The 21,447-nt window shown below is 37.1% G+C and overlaps 1 protein-coding gene across 1 annotated transcript in view; it reads left to right on the top strand.

Moving 5' to 3' along the window:
• The window catches only part of SORCS3 (sortilin related VPS10 domain containing receptor 3), a 719,817-nt gene that overhangs the window by 502,349 nt on the left and 196,021 nt on the right, over positions 1-21,447 (top strand).

The following is a 21,447-nucleotide window of genomic DNA, read 5'->3' as shown; positions in this document are numbered from 1 at the left end:
CTTCTTTATCTGGAAGCAATAGCACACTGATATTGCTAGGCCTGCTCACCTTCTATTGAGAGAATCTTTGAAGTGAACCTTCCAAAGCAAGTGGCTGCTTAAATGCCAGAAAGAGAGGGGAGAGTTTTGCTTGCAAAGCATCCCTTCTGATTGCTTTGCACTATCCAATTAAATAATATTTCTAATTAGTTTCCTTTGATTGTACCATTTTGTTTGTTCCTGTTCTTTCATTCATTTTTAGACGATTATGGTAGTTTTTAAATATCTGTATCTGACCTCAAATCCTTTTTCAATTATCAGAAATAGTCTAAGTACGTAGGCTGGATTTAATGTTTCAGTTTGGGAAAGATAGCTTTCTGGTAATAAAAAGTCTGATACAGCTGTTCAGACCATTTTATTCACAAAAGGTTTTCTTATTCATTAATTCTGGTATATTTCTTATAATGTGATTTACATGTGAACATGCATTATATTTTAGTTTCAGATGATTTTTCTATGAAACATTAATGTGTATGAAATTGCAAAGAAATTGCTCAAGCAAACAGAGAGCTCTTATGTATCTATGTACCACCATTTACCAAGAATATATTCTCATTTTGTTCTGATAACCTTGAAGCACATTTAGTTGATTTAGTCTAAGTCTCTTTCCATTCTAAAAGAGAACAGTCTTGCTACAAAACCTTGCAATATATTTATAAATTCACATTTTTAAAAGGGATCATTTATGTTACACTGAAATGCAGCTGAGGATCTGCTTTGATGGGAGAGTGGTTGCGGGTAGAGAGAGAAATTATTAATCTTTTGTTTCCTTTCTGTGAAAAAGCCTGCATATTTTCCCAGTAGGAATAAATAAAGGTTGATCCGGCTGCTTTTTGATAGAAAAAATGAATTGATAAAGCTTCAGAACTGGCCTTTAATATTTCAATTTCGTTAAAACCAAACATCTCTCAAACAATCAGTAAATTCTTTTCTACAAATATAGAACAGAATAGAGCTCACATTTAAAAGGAGAATATTAATTCCTTCCTAATTGTAAATTAAAGCCATGATCCCTAAAGCATTACATTCTGCATGAGTTCAATTTCCGATTGATTTAGTGAAGCTATTTCAGATTATTTATTTTGAGAATGTTGTATAAATTGAAGCAGTGAAAGAAATGAACCCATCTCTAAATAAAGTATTCTTTTCCTGTTTCCCACTGTTCAGGTTCTTTGAGTCAGTGATAAGACATTTTGCAGAATATTCTAATAAATGCAGTCAGGCAAAGTATTCTTTCTTACATTCAGACAGGGATGTACCTTGTAGTACTATCACCCTTTCAACCTTTGAGAATACTTAAGTCAGTCATAGAAAGAAATCGCAAGATAGTAAAGAGCGCAAGAGCTGTCATGATTTTTTAAAAGGGAATTAAAAGATGTGAGAGGCTCTTTCTTCCTAATGGGATTTTGAGTCTGTTAGAGTTATTAATTGGCTAATAATCTTGAACCAGTTGCACATGTAGCTGGAGGCTTCCTATTCTGAAGGTTGGGTTAGCAGTAGTCAAGGGACATATCAACAAAATTATGACCTTTACCATTCCTTCTGGCTTCATCATCATCCAGCAGCTTGATTTGATTTGAGCAGTGGTAAAAATGAAAATGATTTAAGAGAAAGAGAACTGACCATTGCCTTGAGTCCCTTTTAATAGAAGAATGGAACAAAAATATAGTGCTTCATTGTCCCATAAAAATGTATATATGTGCAGATTTGCACATATAAAAAAGGGCAATATCATTGAACTATATAATTGGTTCACATTACACATAGGCTAAAAGACTCAGTCATAAAAATATAAATTCTAATGTACTTGGTAAATTCAAAACTAGAAGATAATGTGGCAATACTTTTAATTTAAGTTACTCACATCTGGAGAAAAATATTCCTCTAATCAAAATATATGATTCACATCCCAAGTTTGACAAATAAAATTGTAATGTTCTGATAATTCAGGGAAAAGCAGAAATCACTTATGTTGGAGAAGACAATTGTCTCCCAAAATGAGAGTTAATACACCCAATGATACTTTTTTTAATTTATTCATACTTATATGGCTGCCCATCTCATAAGAACATTACTCTGGGGAGTATACAACAGTGAATTAAAAATACATAACAAATTACTGAAATTTATATAAGAGAAAATATAGTCTATGTCACATTAAAATCTGACACATGAATTCATAATTCAAAAATTCAATTAAAAAGATAGGGTAAGTAATACAAAATATAAAACAGATATTCCTTTCTCTTTCATGTTATTAGATAGACCTGATCAATGATTATTTCTGTGAGCCCCAATGTAGAAATGTTTATTGTTTAATCTGGTCAATGGCATTTTATGTTAATCTATCTCTAACTAATCTTATGCTATTTTATCCTGTTTTATTAATAAGAGAAGAGTCTTTCAGAACAATTCAGAAAAACATACTGTGCTTCAGGAAATTATTTAAAGATAGATTCTGTGCATTTCAAAACACTTTAGGAAAGGTACCAAAGAGGTTTGACTGTGTATTTCAAAAATTCTAAATATAATCCAGCCAGTCACTTTGAGAGTGAGATGGGTGGTATCTAAATTTGTAAATAAGTAAATAAATGTGTTTAAGGACTGATAAGCTAATGCCTTTGTTAAAAGAATCTTATTAGAAAAGTTTTGAATGTACTATGATAGGTGACAACAGATTTAAAAAGATTAAATTTGTAGCAAAGATATATCCAACCATGTGTACAACCTGTCCTGAACCAAATGCCCATCAACAGATAGCTGTGAAACTGAATCATCAGAGCTAAGCAATCCCTCTCCCCACTTGTTCAAGAATCCAGAGAAGAGAAAATATGGAATTAAATGGAGGTTCTAACTCCCTTGGTTTTAACTGCTTCTTTCTTCAGAATCATTCAACCTCAGGTAGGTAATTTATCTTCAGTGCATGGGAAGGAAAGCACTGGGATGAAAGAGCAATGAAGAAGAAAAGTATTTGGTTTGTCCCAGGGGTGGGTTTCAAAACTTTTTACTACCTATTCTGTGGGTGTGGCCTAATTTGTGGGCATGGCTTGGCATTCATGTGACTGGGTGGGTGTGGCCAACTTGTCACTCACCAGGAGATGCCATGCATTGGGTAAAATGTGGTGAAGCTGACTTAACAATGCTCTTGCTTAGCGACCAAAATTTGGGGCTCAATTGTAGTCATAAGTCAAGGACTATCTCTGCCTTCTTCTGCATGACAGTCTTGTCCTAGAAAACTCCTTCTCCTTTCTGGTAATTTTCCTCTCTGTTAGCAGCACCAAAATAATCCAGACGTTGTAAGGTTTTCTGCTGCAGCAGAGGGTTGGACTAGATGACCTTTGAGTAAATTTCTAGCCCTAAATTGCTGTTCTGTTTTCCTTCCTTTTTTCCTTCCTTCTTTCCTTTCTTTCTTTCTATCTAGCTTCCCTCTGTGGGAAGCAACCCCTCCTCCATAAATAACTGCTGAATATCACTTTGCAAACCTGAGCAGCTTTTCAATTTAAAGCAGGAGTCTAAGGTTTGCAGCTTTGCAATACTTATGGACTTCAACTCCCAGAATTCCACAGCCAGGCATGTTCAGTTCCGATTTAAAGTGACAGCATTTATTTTTTCCCTTTGCTGAATCTCCCGCAGAAAAGTGAGTTTCCTTCCTTCTTTCTCCCTCCCTTCCTCTTACTTTTTAAAGCTTTTTTCCCCCCTTGCCTGACTGGGAGAGGAAAAAACTTTTTTTTAAAGAGCTTCTGATGGGAGAACAGGTTTGGGGATGTGGCCAAGTCATCATTTTTACTACGGGTTCTATCTGGTATGCCAGATTTTCACTATCTCTTCTGGCGTACCAGACCATATAAGGAGGAACCCACCTCTGGTTTGTCCAAATGTTGCATTTCCCAAAGTGCATATAAAGCAAATCTGTTGCTTTGCCTAGTAGCAAGAGATACCTATTGGCTGTCTAATTCAAAGTTACATGAATTATTCAGTTCCTAATTCCGGGCTACAAGATTGTGTTGTAGTTGTACTCGCTTCTTAGCTTTAGATTCAGGAGGGGATGTATGTTATTACCTAGACTAAGGTGACCAGACGTCCCGCTTTTGGCGAGACACCCCCGCTTTTTGATACATTTTCCCGCGTCCCGCCTGCTTTTTTAAAAGGCACGCTTTTTTTGGCCCTCGCAGCTCCCGCCCATCAGCTGCTGGGCTGGCTCATCGTTCTGTTCTATGCTACCTACAAATTTAAGCCAGCCCAGCCTGCCGCTCACTGATTTAATTGGCCTGGACTCCAGCCAATCAGTGAGCTGGCCAACCAGCTCACTGATTGGCTGGACTCCTTAGCTGAGGACGCCTGCGCGAGTCTCCATTTTATTTCGTCTTTGTTTTGGCCAGCTGCGCTTACTCACTGGTGGTGAATAAATCATGTTTTGTAATGTACTTATTGTCTAATTTGGTACCGTGGGAATCGGGAGGCGCTGGGGGGAGGAGACAGCCCCCTTCTCCCCCTTTGGCTTTGCAGAGTTCACAGCCAGCCCCTGTGGTTCCATCCAGAGCTTTGCCGCCTGTGCTGCGCTGGCACGAGCGGCAAAGCTCTGAATGGAACCACATGGAAGTTCTCTGTGGGAGTAAAAAGCCGCTGCCGGTCACGCAGAGAACTTCCACTCGGTCACGGACGGAGCTTTGTGGCGGCGCCTGTGCTGTGCACTTGCCTTCCCAGCGACCACGCCGCAAGTCCGCGAGGCGTGGTCGCGTCCCGCCGCCCTCCCCTGCGGCTCTCCTGCCGCAGAGTCCGTTTTTCAGCCTTGCTGCCCTTGCAGACAACTTTGACTCGCTTCTGCGGCTCTCGCCGCCCGGCAGAAGCCACGTGGAAGTTCTCTGGGCGAGGTGAAAAACAGCCGCCGCCCCGCCCGCCCTCCCCGGCTGGGCTGGCTTAAATTTGTAGGTAGCATAACGAAACGATGAGCCAGTCTGGGCGGGGGAGCCTCCCCCGCCCATCAGCTGCTAGCTAGCTCGCTGGGCTGGCTCATCGTTTCATTCTATGCTACCTACAAATTTAAGCCAGCCCAGCCTGCCGCTCACTGATTGGATTGGCCTGGACTCCAGCCAATCAGTGAGCTGGCTGGGATGGAAAATTTTCAGCACGCCGCGTGCTGAAAATTTTCCATCCCAACCAGTTCACTGATTGGCTGGAGTCCACTTAGCTTAGCACGCCTGCGCGAGTCTCCATTTCATTTCGTCTTTTGGTTGCAGCTGCGCTTACTCACTGGTGAGTAATCATGTTATAGATTGGTACCAGTGGGAATCGGGAGGCGCTATGGGGAGGAGACAGGCCTCCTCTCCTCCTTCTCCCCGTTTGCGGAGTTCATTTCATCTCCTCGCGTCACAGCCAGCCCCTGTGCTGCACCGCCACGGGCGGCAGAAGCTCCGGAACTGAGCGGTTCTCTGCGCGAGCCGCTGCCGCCCTCCCCCACCCATCACCTGCTAGCTCGCTGGGCTGGCTACTGTAGCGTGTGAGCGGGCGGATGGGCGGGGAATGAATGAGCCGCTCATTCGTTCCCCTGTCCATACGCTGCTGGCTTGCATGGGCTGGCTATTGTAGCGTGTGAGCGGGAGGATGAGTGGGGAATGAATGAGCCGCCCATTCGTCCCCCTGTCCAGACGCTGCTGGCTTGCATGGGCTGGCTATTGTAGCGTGTGAGCGGGCGGATGAGTGGGGAACAAATGAGCCGCCCATTTGTTCCCCTGTCCACACGCTGCTGGCTTGCATGGGCTGGCTATTGTAGCGTGTGAGCGGGCGGATGAGTGGGGAACGAATGAGCCGCCCATTCGTTCCCCTGTCCAGACGCTGCTGGCTTGCATGGGCTGGCTATTGTAGCGTGTGAGTGGAGAACGAATGAGCCGCCCATTCGTTCCCCTGTCCAGACGCTGCTGGCTTGCATGGGCTGGCTATTGTAGCGTGTGAGTGGGGAACGAATGAGCCGCCCATTCGTTCCCCTGTCCAGACGCTGCTGGCTTGCATGGGCTGGCTATTGTAGCGTGTGAGTGGGGAACGAATGAGCCACCCATTCGTTCCCCTTTTCCCACGCTGCTGGCTTGCATGGGCTGGCTATTGTAGCGTGTGAGCAGGCGGATGAGTGGGGAACGAATGAGCCGCCCATTCGTTCCCCTGTCCACACGCTGCTGGCTTGCATGGGCTGAGTAACCTAGTTAGAACTTATTTGGAGTCTGGCAGCACGTGGCTGTATCATAAAAGGTCTGAGGGAGAGCTCATTGTCCGTGGGAAAAACGTCGGGGCAAATTCTGTTTACGCGGTGGTTTCGAGATGCGCAGAAGTAGGGAAGGGAGGGAGGGCAGCGCTAATGGATGTTCTTTCTCCATCGCGATCTCCTCTTTTGATCTGTGACCACGCGCCGTTCCTATTGGCCGTTTCCGTATCTAAGTTAAGAGAGACCGGAGATCGCGGGGTTTCTTGTATGCTGCTAGGAGAGGCAGAAGCCAAGAAGAGCCGGGCCTGCCTTCTCGCTATCCCCGCTCTGCCCCGGTCATCGGTGATGGGGACAGCCCTCCACTAGACTTGTTGCCAAACTGGACGGGGAAAGGGGAAAGCTGTTCCCACCAGCCGAAGTCAGAACCATGCTGTGACCAAAGTTTGGAGAAAAATGGTTTGTGTGTGTGTGTGTGTGTGTGTGTGTTTGATTGAGCGAGGGATCTGGTAAGGGAACTACGCCTATTTAGAAAAGGTAAATTATTGCAAACATGATCAGTCGAAGATAAGTATGGGGACAGGTTGGGTGGTAGAGAGAAAGTGATAAAAGAGTGGGAGAGAGGAAGAAAAAAGAGGGGAGAGAGACAGAAAGAGACAGAGAAGGCGAGAGAATGTGACAGAAGAGTGGGAAAGAAGGAGAGAGAAAGAAAGAAAGGGTAAGAGAGAGAGAGAAAGAGACAAAGAGGAGAGAAAAGGGAGAAGGAGAGAAAAAGTGATAGAAGAATGGAAAAGGAGGAGAAAGATAAGAGAGACTGAGAGAAAGAGACAACGAGGAGAGAGAAGGGAGAAGGAGAGAGAAAGTGACAGCAGAATGGAAAAGAAGGAGAGAGAAAGAGAAGAGAGACAAAGAGAAAGAGGATGAGAGACAGAAAGAGACAAGGAGGAGAGAGAAGGGAGAAAGAAAGAAGGAGTGCATGAGGGTGGTAGGTTTCCTAAACCCCATTGAATCCAGAAAAGGGAAGAGAGAAAGAAAGAGGGAGTGTATGAGGGTGGGAGATTTCCTAAACCCCATTGAATCCAGAGGAGGGGAGAGAGAAAGAAAGAGGGAGTGTGTGCACAGGAGTGTGGATTTTCTAAAAATCCCATTGAATCCAGAGGAGGGAAGAGAGAAAGAAAGAGGGAGTGTATGAGGGTGGGAGATTTCCTAAACCCCATTGAATCCAGAGGAGGGGAGAGAGAAAGAAAGAGGGAGTGTGTGCACAGGAGTGTGGATTTTCTAAAAATCCCATTGAATCCAGAGGAGGGGAGAGAGAAAGAAAGAGGGAGTGTGTGCACAGGAGTGTGGATTTTCTAAAAATCCCATTGAATCCAGAGGAGGGAAGAGAGAAAGAAAGAGGGAGTGTGTGCACAGGAGTGTGGATTTTCTAAAAATCCCATTGAATCCAGAGGAGGGGAGAGAGAAAGAAAGAGAGAGTGTGTGCACAGGAGTGTGGATTTTCTAAAAATCCCATTGAATCCAGAGGAGGGAAGAGAGAAAGAAAGAGGGAGTGTGTGCACAGGAGTGTGGATTTTCTAAAAATCCCATTGAATCCAGAGGAGGGAAGAGAGAAAGAAAGAGGGAGTGTGTGCACAGGAGTGTGGATTTTCTAAAAATCCCATTGAATCCAGAGGAGGGAAGAGAGAAAGAAAGAGAGAGTGTGTGCACAGGAGTGTGGATTTTCTAAAAATCCCATTGAATCCAGAGGAGGGAAGAGAGAAAGAAAGAGGGAGTGTGTGCACAGGAGTGTGGATTTTCTAAAAATCCCATTGAATCCAGAGGAGGGAAGAGAGAAAGAAAGAGGGAGTCTGTGAGGTGGGGGGATTTCCTAAACCCCATTGAATCCAGAGGAGGAGTGTGTGTGTATTTGTGTGTGTGTGTGTGTGTGTGTGTGTGTGTGTGAGAGAGAGAGAGAGAGAGAGACTATCACTGTGTTGTAGCTTATGATTCTTGATGAATGTATTGTATTTTATTTTATTTATGTACACCGAAGACAAATTCCTTGTGTGTCCAATCACACTTGGGTAATAAACTATTGTACTCTACTCTACTCTACTCTACTCATTTCTATTTCAATTCTAATAAGGAGTTTAGCTTCTCTCTCTTGAAAATGTAAGCTAGCATAATGCAAGCTAGCTTTAGCTTTCAAACAGTTCATTTAGTGACCAAAGTTACAACGGCCATGACCATTTTTCACACAGTGACCATTTTTTTAGCGACCGTTGAAGCATCCTCATGGTCACCTGATCCAAATTTTGATGTTTGGCAACAGATTCATATTTATGATGCTTTCAGTGTCCTGGGGTCATATAATCGCCTTGTGTGACCTTTTGACAAAATATAAAATTTTTAATCAAGCGCCCCCCCCCCCCCCCCGGTCAATGGTATCCCTCTTTACCAATCTGAAAATCTGGTCACCTTAACCTAGACTGAATTGAGTGGGAGAAAAACAACGATTTCAGAAACATGCTTGAAGATAATTATTTATCTCTTGTGATTTCTACTCAAGTGTGTTAAGGTTTAGCAGTGGAAACAATTGCAATAAGCATGGAGGAATCACATCTGCTAATCCAGTCTTCCACCCTGTCATTAAAGTGTTTATCTAATATCCAGAAAGCATTCAAGTTACATTTATAATTATTTCATATTCTCCCAGGTATTCTGAGAACAGGGCAAGAGAGAAAGACTAATATTATGAATGAAGACAAATACACATGTCCCAGGATAATGCTGAAAGATCCAATCTGGGTCGGTTACCGGGACCAAAGGTTTACTCTTCCCAGATTGGATCTTGCAAATAATATTACATCTTGGATTTTTCTCTTGACAGTGTGAATTGTTCCCTCTTAATTTCATAATAAAATCAACCTGAATTAAAGGTTTCTAATTTGTGGTTCTTGGGTACTTACTTTAAATAAATTTCCTGAACTATATCAGCAGAAACTAATTTATTTCAAATAAGCAAAGTGGCAATATTTAATTATAGATTGCTGCTTTACTATTGCAATAAGGTACTAAACATTACAATTTCACAAAAGCTCTATATATTGCTAATAACATATGTGTATATGCATATGCATAATGTATGCAAATCATAGACATATATGATGCTTCTCTCTGTGTGCAATTAATGTTAAAGAAAAAGTAAAATAATTGGAAGTTCTATTGATCCTCTTTGCATTCCCCATCCATTGTTATGAATAAAGTTGTCAATCAGGTCAAAACAAATGGAGAATACAACTAGATTATAGGCAACAGGAAATGTACAAACTATTGACAAGTTGAAATGGACTTTGCTTGTTTCTTAATTACTGCTGCTTTATATCCAAAGAGCCAATTTGAAATAGTAGTTAAGGTATCATGTTAAAACTACAACACTGTGAATTCTAGTTCCACCTGAGGCCCAAAACCAGTTGGGTGACCATGGGCCAGTCATTCTCTCTAAGCCCTGGGAAGAAGGTAATGGCAAACCATTTCTGGAAAATCTTGTCAAAAACTACAGGGATGTATGCAGGCAGTTGCCAGGAGTCAATACTGATTCAAAGGCAAAAATAAATAAAACCATATTCATTCTCTCAATTGCATATAAGACCTAAAGAAAATTAAAACAATTTTGAGGACAAGATAAATCATTTCAGTGGTATACAAAGCTTTGATAATATATCATTATCTATTACCTAAGCATAAGAGAATTCAAGCATGTTTATGAAAAGAAACTGGTTAAAACCTTTCTGTTACATTTGAATTTTTGCTATTTGTCTTTACCCAGTAACAGGAATACTAGATCAGAGAGACAAAGAAGATACTGCTTGAGCCTTGGCCCAAAATATGCAGCAAATTAACATGTGGGTGAATTTCTAAAACAAATCTAGCAACCTTATAACTTTAGTGAGCTGTAATTTTCAGACATTTATTCAAAGCATAAGCCAGAAGCCATACTTCAGCAGCATAAAAAATAGAGTCTAATGAATGCATAAAGTTCCACATGTATTATGTGCAGATTATAATGATTCCTCTTACCTGCCTTATAAACTTCAACTGAAGCCTTGAGGCAACTGAGGGCATATTTATCTCCACATAGGAGACAATCAGCTTAATCTGCAACTCTGTGGGAAGACCATATGTGTTCATGATGTCCTGGCTGGGTCCTTTTACTCATTTTATTGCTGCCTGTAGCTTCTGATGTAAAGCTGGGGACATTTGTACAGAGCTTGTCTCTAAGTAATGAATAAATGAAAGTAAGGTTGAGTATATGTGTATTGCAATTATTCTTTCTGGGATCAAGGCAAGTGGAAGGGATTGTATACAATTCAAAAGAATATGAGAACCAAAAACTACAATGAATCGCTCAGAATAAAATTAATCTGGCCATATAAAACCTTACAATATGAACCACTGTTGTATCTGATGAATTAATTTCCAACATTATCTAAACCAATCAGTGCTGTAACAAAAAGATGTCCAATAGACATAAAATAAACATTTTAAACTGAATTAGTCATAATTTTAAATATATAGAAATGAGATGAATCTCAAAATGTTCTTGCATTAATGTACATGTACTGGCCATTTAAATTGCTTATTTAATGCTTCTCTATAGTCTTGGAGCACTAATTATATTCTACCAATCCTTTATAATAACTGTTCAGTACACTCTAGCAATGCTTTATAAGTAATTGTTATAGGTATATTATTTTATAAAGAATATGTCAAATCCTCTAGAAACCGGGGGTAGGGGGGAACATTCTGTAATACTTAGGTTTGCTGGCTTTTATTTAGATATGGACAAGTGTTTTATTTACAGATACTGCAACTCTGACATTTTTTTTAGAAATGGTACTTCTGTTGCAACTTATCAAGTAGCAAAACTTCATAAAAAATGGTGTAAAGCTTCTACCTATGTTAATCAAAGAAAAAGATTGTACTTGCTCATTTCCAGTTTGGATTTCTCCAATCTCATTTAGCATTTAGCATAATCATCAGGATTAAACTGGGGTTTGTAATGTGTGGCACACCACATCCATCAAATAACTATAGAAGAAAGAAAATTAATGCCTTCCAGCTCTACTACCCTGCAACTGGAAGACATGTCAAAATACCAGTTCCAAAAAGGTCCATTAGTACAAGTTTCCAAGGTATGTGTCTTCCCATTCATTAACCTGAGGATAAAGATTGGAAAAATAAAATCTCTTAACATAAAATTAAGGCAATTTTTCCCTAATAAACCCCAAACCATTAAATTTCTGAAATTACGCTTTCTACCATATACATGACAACATAGTAAAAAAATTTTTTGACAAAAACTCATGTTATAGTATTAATTTTATCCCAATATCCAATTTAATCGAAGCTGACTTCAAATTAATTTCCTCATTTGAGAAAGATTTTCTGATTTGGGGTTTGTTTCCCCCCCCCCAAACCTGATCTTGGAAAGACAGAATTGTGTACATTTCCCCCCTCTTTTTCAAAACTATCACAACCATTTTAAACAGACTATAATTTCCAGTCTTTCCTATCTGAAATAGGAAAAATTATCATTAATTCTTAATAAATATGTTCAGAGAGGTTTAGATACCACAAAGATGTGGTCTGGGAGCCATATGAAGTTCAAGGGCTTCAAATTGCATTGAGTAAAACATTTTACATTTGACAAAGAAAGAAAACTTTTGATTAGTTTTACTATTGATTCAGTCAATTAGTAATTGATTAGTATTACTATTATTAAGTGTCCTTCACAGGTTTTAATTTGTGTGCAAAGTTGTCAAATATGTAAAGCAGATACTGATTAATTTTGTCATCATCCTTGCAAAAAATATCATCATTGTTCTTGATTGCCCTTTGATGTAGAGAGATTCATTTATCTCTTCCATTCTTGTAGAACAAGTGATGTTTTATATTTTCAGCTGGAGTTACACAGTGACAAAAATTACACATTGTTTGGCCTTTGCATTGTCAACCAAAAGCCTAGTTGGAGCCACTAAATACCAAATGATCATTTGCATTCAGAAATTTATGGAAAGTTACTACTCTGTTCTCTATACTGCAATTGCTCCACTTTCATAAAAAAGCAATCTGGACAATGAGAACATTTCTGAAATAAATGCATAGTAGTCCTCAGTGACTGCATCATTCAGCAACCATCCAAAGCTACAATGGTGCTTAAAAATAGCTTTATGATCTAGGCCCACATTTATTACATTTATTCCTCAGTCACATGATTACCATTATACTCAATACACAACCTGTGCTTAACCTATGCCTGATCTCCTCCCCCTTCCCCCCTCCTTTCAGAGTGGACAGATTGAAAAGCAAGAGATTACAGGAGAGTAAGCAGGCACAGAATCGGAATGCACAACAAAAGGAATATGATGCCACCAGCATCCACAATGGCACTAAACAAACAGCCTGACGTATCCCCATTGTGTCCTTGCTTACTCTCTTGCAATCCCTTCCTTTATAATCTCTTCACTCTGTAAGGTGGAGAGGGGGAAAAAGTAAATCAGACATGGAAGAGTTTACCTACAGATTGTTTTCTCTTCCCTTCCCCCCTCCCATCTTGCAGAGCAGAGTTTGCTTAAAGAAATGAGAAGAGGAAAAATAAGAACACAAGATGCTGGTCTAAATTGTGGTTGCTAAATGAGAAATATATGATGTATATATATTATGTATATGTATGATGTGTGTATATGTGTGTGTGTGTGTGTGTGTGTGTGTGTGTGTGTATTAGATTTTTTTACAACCCCCGGTATGCCCAAATATGGGAGGAAGATCACTACTTCCATTCTCTGTCCTTCGGCTCGTCACAAGACACCATCCAGGCAGAAACCCAATATTTTTACTGTTGCCTTTTTTGTTACATTTTGTTGTATTTGTGCTGATAAATAAATAAAGGGAGACTAGTATAGATCTATTTCAAGCTATTTAGCTGTCATCAGCCAGTAAGGGTATGGCTAGCTGATGAGAGCTAAATAGCTTGAAATAGATCTATACTAGTCTCCCTTTATTTATTTATCAGCACATATACAACAACATATATATATATATATATATGTATGTATGTATGTATGTATGTATGTATGTATGTATGTATGTATGTATGTTATATTTGTGCTGAGATATATATATATATATATATATATATATATATGTGTGTGTGTGTGTGTGTGTGTGTGTGTGTGTGTGTGTGTATGTATGTGTATGTGTATATATGTATGTATGTATGTATATGTATATGTGTGTGTATGACACACACACACAGATGTATGTATGTATGTATGTGTATGTGTGTATGTATGTATGTGTGTGTGTATGTATATGTATGTATATATATATATGTGTGTGTGTGTGTGTGTGTGTGTGTTTTATTTGTGCTGATAAATAAATAAAGGGAGACTAGTATAGATCTATTTCAAGCTATTTAGCTCTCATCAGCTAGCCATACCCTTGCTGGGATTCGAACCTGTGCTGTATTGCTTCTTAGGCAAACGTCTTAGCCATTAAGCCACAGGTCTCCTCCTTATCAGCTGAAGCCAGGGAAGAAGGTATATATTTAGTGTCACAACCCCTGGTAAGCCCCAATTATGGGAGGAAGCTCCCTTTATTTATTTATCAGCACAAATAAAACACTAATATAACAAAGGCAACAGTAAAAATATTGGGTTTCTATCGTGATGGACTCTCGTGACGAGCCGATTGACAGATAATGGAAGCAGTTAGCTTCCTCCCATAATTGGGGCTTACCAGGGGTTGTGACACTATATATATATATATATATATATATATATATATATATATATATATATATATATATATATATATATATATATATATATAGTTGTTCGGGTTTTCTCCCGCGTAGAATTGGAGATGTCTTGGTGACGTTTCGACGAAGTCACATTCGTCATCTTCAGGCTGCTGCTGACTACTTCAGGTTTGGTGTTTCCAGGAGTAGTGGAAACACTACTCCTGGAAACACCAAACCTGAAGTAGTCAGCAGCAGCCTGAAGATGACGAATGTGACTTCGTCGAAACGTCGCCAAGACATCTCCAATTCTACGCGGGAGAAAACCCGAACAACTAGAGACCTACATACTAACACCCGCGAAAACCTCAGAAAATATATATATATATATATATATATATATATATATATATATGTGTGTGTGTGTGTGTGTGTGTGTGTGTGTGTGTGTGTGTGTGTGTGTGTATTTAGTGTCACAACTCCTGGTATGCCCAAATATGGGAGGAGGCATACTGCTTCCTTTCTCTGTCTATCGGCTCATCACAAGAGACCATCCAGACAGAAAGCCAATTTTTTTTTTAATTATTATTAAAGTTTTTTAATTTTTAATTTAAAATAAATACAACATCCTTCTTTACATGCTATAGAAAGTGTATCAGTTGGTTACAAATAGACTTTTGCGCATCTCTTCCACAGTCAAGAAACATAGTTCATGTTAACTCGAGCATTTTAACTCAAATATTCATACATGTCACCATCATCATATATCCATTTTCATTTGACTATAATTATTATTAAAAAAATTATAATGATAATAATAATTTTTGTTTCTTAAACAATACATGCCCACACCAGTGGGGAAAGAAAAAATAGAAGAAAAAGAAAAAAAAGAAAAAAAAAGAAAAAAGACAAAAAGAACAAAACAAAAACCAAAAGAAAAACAAAAAAAAGTGTAACACAGGTATATATCATTAAAAAAAAGTATATCAGCTGGTTACAACATGTTTTGGTGCATCTTTTCCATTAATTCATATTATAATTAATTCATATCATATTAATTCAAATATCTTAACTCATATGTTTACCATATTGACATCATTATACCTCCACTTTTAGTTGACTACAGTTATTTAAACATCCTTCATCCTTAACTATGCCAAAGGTTTAGTCCATAACCACATACTAACATCTCATTTACTTGTTTGTAAAATCCTCTATTAACATCAAATCCTCATATCCTGTTTTAGCTGAACATCCATAATATTTAACACCAAAAATTCCATCTTCCATGCAATGTAGTTTATTATCATTCTCCCTTCTTTATGTAATTATATCGTATATCGTAACAATTTCCCCATATTAGTTAACATTTAACTGTATATATTTTATTTTATTTTTAATAGTAACAATTATTGTGATTAATAACCTTTGTATATGGTCCAAAAATATTTCCAACCTTCCCTTCTCATATCCAATTATTATTTATCATATCAACTCCACATTATATACATTACTATCAATATCAATTATTATTCAGCTATATCTATTACAAATAAGAGTAATTAGATTTAGCTAATTTCAAATTGTATTCTTCCATCTATCAGCCTATGTCTCTGCAATAACAAAACCTTCTTAATCCTATTGCCATTCGTAGAACAGATTTACCAAATGTTTTTATAAGCAAGTCCAAACAGGGATATGTTAGCTAATATTTAGCTAAGAGGTAAATATGGTTATTTACTTCAGTGATCATAAAATATTTCCCATTTTTCTGAGAAAAAGCTATTTGTTTTATTTTAGTACAATTTACTTATCCTTGTTGATATATTCAGATGATTAATCAATAAAATCTATTGTATAGTTGTTTTATAAAGTCTTTATTAAACCAGGCCAATTTTCATTGAAAACACAGTAGCTTATCTAAAATCATTTTTATTTTAAGTGTATTTGAAATTGAATATTACTCTATTACTAACCCGTGCCTTAAATTCAACTCAACTATTCCTGCATGTGGAACTGGAAAAAAAACTTGAGTCAAATCCAGGGACTTTCATGGGTATTGCAAGAAAAAAAAATACCACAACAATTAGAACAGAGTTACAAATTAATAAAAAGATAAATTTCAAAGAAAAAAGAGCATTCAGCACAAGAAGTAAATTAAATAGGTCCACAAATTAATTAATTAATTAGCTTTCCTAGAAAAATTCTCAGTTGATGAGGGAGAATTTCAAAAAGAAAGTACCACGAACTATCTGTATTTATTTCTTTACCTTTGTAATTATTTGGTTGTTGAGGCATTAAGGACCAGGGCACTATAGGTTTGTGATAAAAGTGTCTGGGAACATGACAAAAGGAGTGATTTACTTGTCTGGAAAATAATCTGTTATTTACAGTTCTGTTCACACCATATTAAATAGAGAAAAAATTGCCAACAAAAAGCGGTTTCTATTCTAAGCTTTCTATTCTTTGATTAATTTGGGAAAAGATACTTCATAAATCACATAGGCAATTATAGATTTTTGTTTTGTTTTGTTTTTGCAACAATTTCTGAGGCTAAATATTCATTTACATGCAACCCTTAATGCTCACAATAGCAATATTTGTTTTGTTCAAGGGTCATGCTGTACCATTTTTTTTGCCAAAAGGGATCTTCACTTCGTATACTTGCTTTGCTAAATGCCTACAAAATATGAAATAGCAAGACACAAATCCATTTTAATTTCAGTCTTTGAAGTTTATATATATTCCTGATGTCTATCTTCATTGAAAATAGGCTCTATTTTAAATTTTGGGGATTTCTTTTATTTGCAATGTTTTCTTTCATATTATTAATATATGAACATGTGTTCTAGCTTATGTTTCATTTTTTTCTATCATAATTGCCTGTCTGATTAAGTGATAGTTCTGTATGTCTTTAAATTGTGCTTCTTTGCTAATGTATGATAGACACCAGGCTGAGTTTTAATGGGAAAGAATTTTATTAATAACTATTGTTAAGGGGTTATTATTGACTGACTGCTATGTACTGAATGCATTCTTCTTGACAGTTCCCAATGGTCTGATTTTTTTCTTAAAATTACTGTGTATGCAACCTCGTGTATGTGCCACTGGTGGGATTCAATTTTTTTTTACTACCGGTTCTGTGGGCATGGCTTGGTGGGCATGGCAGAGGAAGAATATTGTAAAATCTCCAATCCCACCCCACTCCAGGGGAAGGTTACTGCAAAATTCCCATTTCCTCCCAATCAGCTGGGACTTGGGAGACAGAGAATAAATGTTGGCAGGGCCAGTCAGTGGTGGTATTTACTGGTTCTCTGAACTATTCAAAATTTTCACTACCAGTTCTCCAGAATTGATCAAAACCTGCTGATTACTACCTCTGGTGTGTGTGTTCTTAAGGATATTCCCACATTATTTTAAATCACAGTGTTCAACCATTGGGAAGCACTGAAACAAATAGTAAATAAAACTTACTCTATACCTACTTTATAACTCTACTGCAGTAATTTTAACTCACATTAGCCTGGGTAAATTAGACAGGAAATATGACTAAATGAGCTAATGTTAATTTAAATTCTTAAGTTCTATTTTTAAGGCTAAATTAAGAGACTCTTGCATGCCTGAAGGGACAAACTTCCTGCTGCCACTTTTAACCCTCTGAAGTCCTTCCTAAGTTTCTTCCTTTATCTCTTTATTTATTTATTTATTTATTTAGGACTGCCCCCAACCTTATCTGATTTTTTCTCCTAAGCACTCTTTGCCTTGTTCCACAAGTCAACCATAGTTTTCATTGCAAATTAGATTTCAAAATAAGTCTTCTTTCCAACTTTTTTAAGGGCTATGCAAATAATGCTTTTTCTGATGTTTAATCCTTTATAGTATGACATATTTTTATTTCTTTATATTTGTGATACATTCTGTTACTCTGGATCACTAAAAAGTGATAACTAAAATGAAATTGTTATGATTGTTTATATATTTTATTAAGAAAATTGTAAACCAAGTGATTATAGAGTAAGTAAAGACAGCCAGAATCGAAACTTCTTATATGGTGAAATAAGTTATTCATAATTGTATAAAATCAGGATGTATTTTTCTAAAGGCTGACCATTTATGTGACAGTGCCAAGTGCACGAAGACAAACATGTATTACCTCAAAGGAATTACTCCAAAATATTCACTTGCCTAAGGGATAACAACAAACATATCTTTTAGCTCATGACTCAGATCAATCTGTATATCAATTAAAACCTAAAATCTGAGCAGAAATTCCATAACTATTTTGCTGTCTTGTCAAGGAAATTAGAAAATAGCAATTCTTTATCTGTTCTGCTGCTACAGTCACTAATAGTAAGGCTGGCTTTGGATTTGTTAAAACTGGACCATGACTTGTTTATGCCAAACACTTAATACAATGGTTCAAACTTGACATGCTGACCCCCTGGGAAAAAGGGGAGACCTGGAAAGATATCAAACATAGATTAATATAATTACTCATGTTCATTGAGCCTTCACTCCCCCTCCTAGTTTTCATGGGTATTTTGTATGGAAACCTCTTACTAACTTATCAGCATTAATGTCCTGCTCTTCACCCACTCTGACTCTGTCATTGGGTACCCCTTCCATTGTACTAGGTATTGCAACTTTATTGGAAACACTATTGAAAAAACAAAACCAACTTTGGTTTTTCCTGCGCAATACATGTATAGTTAAACAATAGTTTCTCCTCACCCTTAGTTGGTCACATTGTCCAATTATGAATTGTTCCTTTTTTTTAGAACTGTTTACTTTTCTGGCAGACACCTGCATTACTGACCTTGGTGGGTTCTTGGTTCTCGTGGCGTGTCTGCATTCTTTCTCCCTTTCCCTCCTCCAGTTTTTTGACATGTTGAATAGTGATAAGACCTAAATGTTTCAAAAGTGGTTCAACCTTGACAGTTTCTCATATACATTAGTTATTTGGAAAAGGAAAATTGACTTCTGGTAAAATGTTTAGTAAAATATTCATTTCAATGGCTGCAATTCTCCCTAGCCACATATATCTTATTCTAGTTTTCTAATTCATTGATAGTTGTTTATAAATTGATCCTTATATTTTTTGTCATATAGAATTCTATATATTTATGTAATATAACCCTAGTCCTCAATAAAGGTATAACATTCCTTGTTCAGTATAGTGCTTTATTACAATTTTTAGGAAATACTGTTCTTCTAGCTTTTTCTTTATAAGTGCTATGTATCCCATTAAACAATTTGAGCTATAACCTACTTTAAATAAAATTGACACTATGTAGTACCATTCCAAATTATCAAAAGCTTTTTCTGCATACAATAAAAATCGAAACAAAAATCCTGGCTACTTTAAACATTTATCTTGCCAGTAACAATCTTTTTTGAATAAATCTAGTCTGGTTAGGATGTATCATTTAGTTAACTTTTTATTCTGTTTTCAAATATTGCTACGAAACAATTTGTAACCTATGTAACAAAACAGTTCTCTACCACTCAAACTTTTTCCTTCTTTATAAATCAAAGAAACAAAGTCATTTCAAGATGTAGGAAATTCTTTACATTCCTGAATTTAATTCATTACTATGTTAATGGTTTGACCAAGATGTGAAGAGGTAATAGTAAAAGGAAACCAGGCTGCCAAATAACAGAACACCTCAAAGAAGTAGTGCAAGATCAGAAAATCAGATGGAGAGACCTGGCCCAAAGAATTGCCAAGAGTCAGAAATAACTAAATGGATAATATCATAATCAATCATAATTATATAGCAAAAATATTATCAGGTCCAGAACATTTGTTCTATTTCAGTTTTTAGTCATCTCTTTTGACTTGTCTTCAGTAGTAAGATGGCTACAAGTTGATCTCTAAATTTGGTAAAAATATATATTCCAATAATCTTCATTTTTTCTGGATCTATTATAGACTTACTATATAATCTACAGTAGTAATTCATGAAATGCTACATCATCTCTTTCATTGTGGAAATATGTTTGGTTCCACTCCAAATACAGTAAATAATACTTTTATCCTGCATTCAGTTGATAGGCCAGGAATTTTACTGACATTGCTTTTTTCAAAATATTTCTGTTTAATAAAATCCAGCCTCCTGTAGATCTCTTTTAGTTCCAATAAATCTGTTTATTGCATATTGCTATTCTTTTCTAAAACCAAGACTGGGTTAATTTTATGGCTTAATTCTAACTGTTTTGGCTCAGCCAATAATATTTCCTTCTGTTTTTGCATGGCTTTTTATCTGATGCCAGAGAGATAAATAAATATATCCTAAATATTTTACTAGCATCTCATACTGATAATAAGGGAACATCAGGAATCAAATTGATTTGAAAGAAACTCGATAGTATTTGGAAACACATATGTCCTCCTTAATAATAATAATTCATTAAATCTCTACTTATTCAATCTTAGTATCCTTTAATTGACATTATCAGAGTATTGGATTATGAACTTCCATCTCCATATCTATGCATTTGGTTATTGATAGATTACAATTCAAAACATCTGTCTTCTTGAATCATTTTTAGGAATTATTAAAGCATGCTTCTGAACAAGGCAGCAATAATGCACAAGGTGAAATATTTTGAGGAAAATTTCTGAAATTATCATTTTATTCATACAAGGGTGAGATGGAAAAACACATGTGGACAAGAAAGCTTCCTTTTCTTCCAAACTAACTTGTGACACCAATATGCCCACTTTTGCACATGCTCTGTTACACATCTATATGCTGAGAACTGCTCAATTAATACCACAGAAATGATGATTAAGACATAGCTTTTCATTGGGATTGGTCTCACCCTGCTGGGGCAATATGCAGGGAACTTTTGGCTATGCACTAACAAGCATTCTCAATCTGAGTTAGGAAAGAGGCTATATAGCTTTAACCATTGCTCATATGAGATAGAACAAGTAGTATTTAGAAAAAGAATTATGAGAAAGGAACCACAGGGTCAAAACCATTACCAGCTGTTGTAGCTAGGTGGATTGTATTAAGCAAGCTATTCTCTTTCAGTCCAACTTACATCTTAGACTTGTGGTTGCAAATATTATGTATGTCACCTTGATCTCTTGGAGAAAAAAAGGGCAATATATAATTAATGAATAAAATATATATAAATGGATGTCAAGATGTAAAAGAATTTAAAGCTAACCTTGGGAAAAGCATGGGCAAACAATTAAGGAAGGGTTTGGACAACAGATGGTGTGATCCAAAGACTGTAGTAAGCATGAGAAAGAAACTCATGTAGTATAAGATGGATAGAGACAAATTTGGACAGCCTTTCAAGATTCTTGAAAGACACTTCAATAATAAAATAGCAGTTTTTAGAATCCTTGCTGTATTTTTTTCTTGGTCTATTCCAAAACACTGATACAATAATACCATGGCAGATAGGTTTACACTGAGAAATA

The sequence above is a fragment of the Thamnophis elegans genome, chromosome 10, assembly GCF_009769535.1.
Source record: "Thamnophis elegans isolate rThaEle1 chromosome 10, rThaEle1.pri, whole genome shotgun sequence".
Lineage (NCBI taxonomy): Eukaryota > Metazoa > Chordata > Lepidosauria > Squamata > Colubridae > Thamnophis > Thamnophis elegans.
The sequence above is the reverse complement of the archived record's forward strand: the minus strand, read 5'-3'. Positions and strand labels throughout refer to the sequence as shown.